The following is a 7,584-nucleotide window of genomic DNA, read 5'->3' as shown; positions in this document are numbered from 1 at the left end:
CTACGCTGCCAGCAGGTGGCCATGACTACTCATGGTACCAATCTCAGTCTTAAAGCTCAGGCTTTTCGTTCATTAATGTTCTCTATAGACTTCTGGTCATCAGACGTACTGCAATGGAACAAAACTCATCTGGCTGCATGCCAGGTGTGTAGCAAAGTACACATGTAAATTTATAGCTTAGAATATTCTTAAGTCACTGTCCCTTGTCTCTCTTTGAAGTTATAAACAACAAACTTAAAGCTTAGCTTATGTCCAAGGTGAGTATTTTAGTATGGCTGTCAAGGAAATTCAGAGTAAAGTCAGTGTGATTCACTTAATGATATACATTAATTAGGATTATGGGGTCAGAGGTATTGTTTAAGTGATCATAATTGTAAAGTATATGTCACATTAATGTCACACTGTTTCAAAAGTTACTTTCTCTTTTCCATTATGTTACTAGACTCTGGCAGTCACTATATTCAGTGGGTTTTTTGGTTGCTGCTGCTTTTTTTTTTTTCTTCGAGATGGATTCTCACTCTGTTGCCCAGGTTGGAGTGCAGCGTGCGATCTTGGCTCACTACAATCTCCAACTCCAAGGTTCAAGCAGTTCTCCTGCCTCAGCCTCCTGAGTAGCTGGGACTATAGGCACATACCACCACACCCAGCTAATTTTTGTATTTTTAGTAGAGATGGGGTTTCACCATGTTGGCCAGACTGGCCTCGAACTCCTGACCTCAAGTGATCCACCCGCCTTGGCCTCCCAAAGTGCTGGGATTATAGGCATCAGCCACCATGCCCAGCTTTTATATCCAGTGTTTTGGATTTTTTTTTTACAGTCTTATATACTAGCACCCTGAAAGATCCTAGAGCTGGTTCTGAGGCTTCCTGAGACCCCTTCTCTGCACCTCTTTCTCCCTCTGCACAGTGACCGGGGCTCGGGGGTCCTTAGATGTCTCTCCGTCCCTGACAGAGGTTCCAACCTGAGGCACTGGGAAGACTGAGTCACGACATGACTTCACCAAGGTGTGGGGATGAGATGAGGCTCATTCTGGCTGGGGGGCTGCGGACTCTGAGCCCTCAGTGTCTGGCTTCTAGGACTCTTGTGGCAAAGGGGGAGCAGGGCTTGATGTGCTGAGAAGAGAGGGATCTGACATCTGCCTGGAAAGGGAAGCGGCACCAACCCTGCTGAGCCCCTATGTTGACACTTGACTGTCATCTGCCAGAAAATTGTAATAAGATACCATCTCGCATAGATACAAGGTGAAACGGCGCTGGACTTGTGCAGTGCACGGTGTGCACAACTGTAACAGTGGCCCTGGGCCAATTACTTCATGTAATTTCACTAGGTTCCCATAATTCTCTCCAAGGCAGGGGTTATTTTCCCCACATTACAAAGGCTTCCCAGAATAGCCTGCATCAGATAAGTGTCTTGTGGCTAGGAAGGCCAGAATGTGGGAGCGCCACCCCAAGCCTCTGTGGAGGCTGCTGAAGGAACTGTGAAGTGGCCTGGAGGAGGAAAGGAGTGGGAGCCGGGAAGCCACCCAGGTGTGCAGAGCAGAGCTCTGGTGTAGAATCGGAGGCAGCAGAGTGGGAGGCAAAACGCTTTGATGTGGAAATGCCTGACCGTCTCAAACAAACTGCTTGTTCTGTTAACTGTGGAGTTATCTGGAAGTCATAGAGTCTGCTTGAGATGTTACCAGGTGATGGAACACTGTTTAGAATGAATAAAAGGTTCACATTTGTGTCTTCAAATGAGCTGAGCCTCCACAATAAACCGGTTCCAGGAGTTGTTATCCACAATGAAACATGAGGCTGAGACAGGACGCATCACAGGGCGAGGTCACTGTGAGAGAGGCTGGGCTGTGGGAATAACAGGGACCACGTTTTTGCAGTTGTGCCACTGGTAAGTGCTGAAGCTAGTAATGAACCCAGGTCTGACTCTGGGGTCACAGGGCCTCATTAGAAAATAGGATAGTGGCAAACCCAGGAAGTATACAGTAGTTCTAGAGACAATGCAAAGAGGGCTTGGGTCTCCAGGGTTTATTATAGAACCAATGATTACTAAGTCAGCCGATGTGATAGCAACAAAGGCCAGGCCTGGAGGACACATTTACAAGGTTAATAATGAACGCTTTGTTTGCTCTTCTCCTACACTGATCTGGTTAATCTGTAATCCCAGCTCCTTGGTCATAATCCTCCTAGATGACAGCATCTCTCAGTGTGGGCTGGGGCCACATCGCAGTGTGGACAGCTCCTCCTGCCCCGGTCCCCACTAAGCCACGCTCAGGGCTAGCTCACTGGGGGTCCAACAGCTGCCACAAGCTAGCTCTGGTCCAGCCCAAGGCAGTGTGGGGACCTCCTCAGGGTAGGACAGGGGACAGGGAGAGGTATAGCAATACTACCTGCCTGTCCTCATTTGTTGCCATCAACACCCAGAGGAACAAAGACCATGGCCTTGAACTGGTATCAGACATTCTCCCAGGACCCCACTTTCACCCCTAGTCCTACTCAGGTGCCCAATACTATAACGACTAGCCCCCATCCTTAAGGTTAATCATGAGGAGGGGTGACAGAGGGACATTTACTCCAGTCTCACATTCATAAGAAGACACTGACATATTTACAAATGACTTCATGAGTATAAAACCACAGAGATGCACTGACACCGTCAAAGGAAGGTGTTTGTTTTCCACATTGAAACCTGTGCCCTTCACCAGCCCACATGCTCAGAGAACACGAGGTATTTTTGTTTGTTTGTTTTTAAATAGAGATGAGTTCTTGCCCTGTTGTCCAGGCTGGAGTGCTGTGGTGGAATCATAGCTCACTGCAGCCTCCAACTCCTGAGCTCAAGTGATCCTCCTGCCTCAGCCTCCCTAGTAGTTGGGACTACAGGTGCACACCACCACGCCTAATGGTACTGGTTTTTAAAATTGTAATTGCAATTACCTTGAGCACAGCACAAAATCATCTCACTCTGTGTGCGTCAGAAATTTTCAACCAAAATATCAGTAAGTCTGTTTTAGAATTTTCTGGAAATGTCTGGACTTCTCTTAATCTCTGAAGAGCCCTGCCACATGGGGAAGAAAACCCGGGTGGAAACTAAGATACACCAGGCTCAGATATTTATTGCATCTTTGCTGAGATACTGCCTTGAAGTTCATCCTTTTTACTGACTCAAGGCCCCCCAACCTGGACTTTGGGGTGAGGGTACTCAGCTATTCTTCTGTCTTCCATTCTTCCATTTTGGGAATAGCTCCCAACTTTGGCCTCATTCTAGTAACCGCAGACCTGGCCGGGCACGGGGGCTCGCGACTGTAATCCCAGCACTTTGGGAGGCTGAGGCGGGTGGATCACTTGAAGTCAGGAATTCGAGACCAACCTGACCAACATGGTGAAACCCCGTCTGTACTAAAAATGCAAAAATTAACTGAGCATGGTGGCGGGAGCTGCTTGGGAGGCTGAGGCAGGAAAATCGCTTGAATCCGGGAGGCGGAGGTTGCAGCGAGTCGAGATCGCGCCATTGCACTCCAGCCTGGGTGACAGAGCGAGACTTGGTCTCAAAAAACTAAACTAAACTAAACTAAACTAAATAAAATAGTAACTGCAGACCTAAGGATAAGACCTTTCTCGCAGGGGACTCGGAGACATCCCTTCCAGTTTGAAACCAACTGTCCTGTAGTGAACTCTTCCTTTTTGGCAGTTCCCCTGGTGCCTCCCCGGGGGCCGCTCCAGTCTCTGTGCCATTCCTCAATCACTTTAGCCTGGGACTAGCAGGCTGTGCAAGGTTGAGGTCAGAGGCCAGGGCTTGGTGTCCTCCTGTGTGCCTCGCCTGGGTTCAGACAGCTGCCACTAGGGGCCTCCCGAATCCCCCCGGGCAGGGGCCAACAGGATGTTATCCCTGTGAAGGCCCAGAGTGAGATTCCTTCAGCTGAGCTGTGACCCTAGGGATGGGGGCTTCACTGACCTCTCTCCCCCGTCAGCCCGACCTACCCGCCTTCCTTAGGTCACAAAGCCTCATCTTACCCCAGGGCCCCTCCCATGCAGGTGGCCAGGTTGGCTCTGCCGATGTCGGGCTATCCCCACCCAACCCCCACTAGCGAAGTGAGGTGGTGTCTGTCTCCAATTCCCAGTCTTTGCATTTTTGTGGGGGGCTTTCTGAGTGGTGGCCAGGTTCTATATACCCCGGGACGCTCAGAGCTCACCTGGACCCCTCCCTTTCTCGGCCCTGCACCTGAGGAGTGTGGAGGCCAGGTGGCCGCCTGGAGGGGAGAAGCCACTCACTCTACATGGTGAGATTTGCGCATGTCCTGTTGGCAGGCGACCTCTCACCTCAAATTCAGCTTTGAGAGTCGCTCACGGCCAACAGTCTCAATGCTGTGCTGTGGTTGAGTTTCACGCTAGCCAGGGAGGCGCCGTTCCTCATCCTTTCAAGCGACTGCAACTTCTTGGATGCTGCAGGCAGAAGCCGGATTACGTGCACCGACTCCCTCCCAGCCTGGCCGCCACGCGTTCACGTTTCCTGAACTGAGGAGGGCTTTGGCCACAAGGGGGCAGCGCGGGCTCACGGCGCCTTGGGCTTAGATGGGGACAGCAGCGCTGGGAGAAGCGAGGGCCTGGAAACCAGGAAAGGAAGAGGCCTGAGGACGGGGAGGCAAGTGGATCGAATCAGCTAGGCCCCTCAGCGCCCAACTTAGGGCCTCTATTCACGCCGCTCCATATCAAAGGATCCCTACAAGGAGAACTCTCTGGAAAGACTATCTCAGGCACCAAAAAAATCTCACATCAAAGAAAGAGTATCTTATATGCATCTAAAAGCTGAATCGAAAGTGCATTGGTTCTGGAAAGTCTATTTCCAGAATATTCGATTGCCTTAGGCTTCTAGGAATTGAAGTTTTACTGAGCCTCAGGGTTTCAGGCGTAAGCCACTGTGCTGTGCGTCCCTACTGTCTTCACTACTTCCATCGGGTTGGTGTGCGGGGTCAGAAGGCCGCGGAACAGGCGTGGCACTCCTTCCTAGAGCAGAAATGTTAGGGAAAATGATTTGGAAAATAAAACACTACTTAAAAATGGAAAACGCAATAATATAATGGAATAGAATGCAAAATTCATAGACGTTTAGAAATTCAAATATAAGCTATAGAAAACACAGGGCTACCAGGCACTCTTTGGTGGAGAAGTGTGAAGACACTGCCTTTCCTAACTTGCTGTGTGACATTGGACAAATTTCATCACTTCTCTGAGCCTTGCTTTCCTCATATGCAGAACATCCGGGTGATTTGGACTTGATGATTTTCAAAACCTGCTGTGCTTTTGTTTTTGTTAACTTCACCAATCCATTTCTTTTCTTTCTTTTCTTATGTATCAGTCAGGGTTCTTCAGAGAAATGGAACCAATATATATTTCTATTAAGAGAGTTATTTCAGGGAATTAGCTCGTATAATCTTGCAATCCTGAAATCCGTAGGGCAGTCCCAAAGACTGGAAACTCAAGCTGAGTTAGCGCTCTGGTCTTGAGGCAGAATTTCATCTTCTCTTGAAAACCTAGATTTTTGCTTTTAAGGCCTTTTAACTGATTTCATGGGATCCACTCCCAGTATCAAGGGTAATTTCTTTTACTTAAAGTCAACTGATTGTTAACCACATCTACAAAATATCTTCACAGCAACACGGAGATGTGTGTTTGATTAAATAACTTGGTACTGTAGCCTGGTAAATTGACACGGAAAACTAACTGTTACAAACCTCCCAGCCGGGCTGGCTTCATGAGGGATGACCTGGGTAAGTGCTCCAAAGGACCCTGTACTTGGTTTCATGGGGGATGACCTGGGGAGTGCTCCAAAGGACCCTGCACTCAGTTTAATGCGCTGCTGTCACCCTCTTGAAATTCTTAAACATTTTGGAATAAGGGCTCCTCCATTTTCATTTTGCACTGGGTAGGCCTGCAAATTATGTAGCCGGTCCTACTGCCCTGATATAAATAGAGAAATATATAGAAATACAGAGAACTTAAATTTTACCATCGTGAGCACTCTAAGTATACAGTTCAAGGACTTTAAGTTCCTTAGAACTATTGCACAACCATCACCCCCATCTCTCTCCAGAAAATGTTTTCATCTGCCCTAACTGAAGCTCTGTACCAATTAAACACTAACTGCTCTTTCCCCAACACTCCCAGCCTGTGGGAACCACTGTTTACTTTGCTTCTGAATTGGACTCTTCTAGATACCCTGTATAAATGGAATCACACAGTATTTATCTTTTTGTGTCTTGTTTATTTCAGTCCGCACGATGTCCTCAAAGTTCATTTTGTTGTTGCATGTGTCAGAATTTCCCTCCTTTTAAAGCCTGAATAATACTATTGTATGAATATACCTCATGTTGTTCCTCCATTTGTCTGTTGATAGACATTTGACTATTGTAAATAATACTGTTATAAAGATGGGTGTACAAACACCTCTTTGAGATCCTGCTTTGAGATATTTTGAGTATATATCCAGTAATTTCTGGATCATATGGGAATTCTGTTTAATTTTTTGAGAAACCACTGTGCCATTTTCTACAGTGGCTGCCCCATTTTACATTTCTGCTACATTTCCATTACATTTGTGCTTTGAGGGAACCCCCAAGGCAGAAGAGTTCCAGTTTCTCCATATCCTCACCAGACACTTGTTATTTTCTGGTTTTTTTTTTTTTATTCTAAGGGGTGTGGTCTCTCATTGTAGTTTTATTTGCATTTCCCTAATAACTAGTGATGTTGAGCACCTTTTCATGTGCTTTTTAAATATCATTTGTTTATCTTCTTTGGAGAAATGTCTATTTTGAATCTTTTCCCCACTTTTTTTGATTGGGTCATTTGTATTTTCACTGGTGAATTGGAATTCTCAATTTATTTTGGATATTAATCTCTCATGAGATAAATGATTAGAATATGCATTGCTTGAGAGTAGGAGCCTACCTTAAGGTTCTTTTTATTCCCCTCAAACACTTGCTGCATGGCCTATGATCAAGGAATGCGCTCCATGAAGTCTGTAAGGCATGGTAGATCGGAGGCAAATTGAAATGAGGTTTGAAAAAAAGGGATATGAAAAGCGTTTTCTAGGCAAGTCCAAGACTGGACTTGCCTAGAATCAGTGAGCCTCCTGCTTCCAAAGAATGACCTTGGAGGTGCAGAGGAGGAGACAGGGAGGGAATCAATTCTTGGTCTTTATTAAGAAGAAGGTGAGAAGAGTCCCATTCCCTTCCCCAAACACCCCTGAAATAGACATGCTGCTGGTCAGGCTATGGGAGAGTTGATGTCCAGGCAGACCCCACTGGAAGAGGGCAGCCCCGGGCAGGTGGACTTTCACCTGAGCACCTGAGAGACCCTCAAGGGTGAGAGAAATCAGAGCAGGGTGCACACCACCCCTGTGCCCCAACATTTGCCAAGAAGCCTCCTTTCAAAGAGGGCTGGAGAGGGAACCCCCAAGGCTACAGACCCTGCGAATTTTACTTCCACAGCCAGGTGGAATCTGTGAGTGACTGAACCCCGACCTCCTAGTTAAACGTAACACATTAGGGCTCCTCCTTCTCCTGGGAAAACAGGATGTGGCGATTGCAGGTGACT

This window comes from Trachypithecus francoisi, unplaced genomic scaffold (genome assembly GCF_009764315.1).
Source record: "Trachypithecus francoisi isolate TF-2019V2 unplaced genomic scaffold, Tfra_2.0 Contig01440, whole genome shotgun sequence".
NCBI classification, from domain to species: Eukaryota; Metazoa; Chordata; class Mammalia; order Primates; family Cercopithecidae; genus Trachypithecus; species Trachypithecus francoisi.
Note: the sequence above shows the minus strand (reverse complement) of the source record.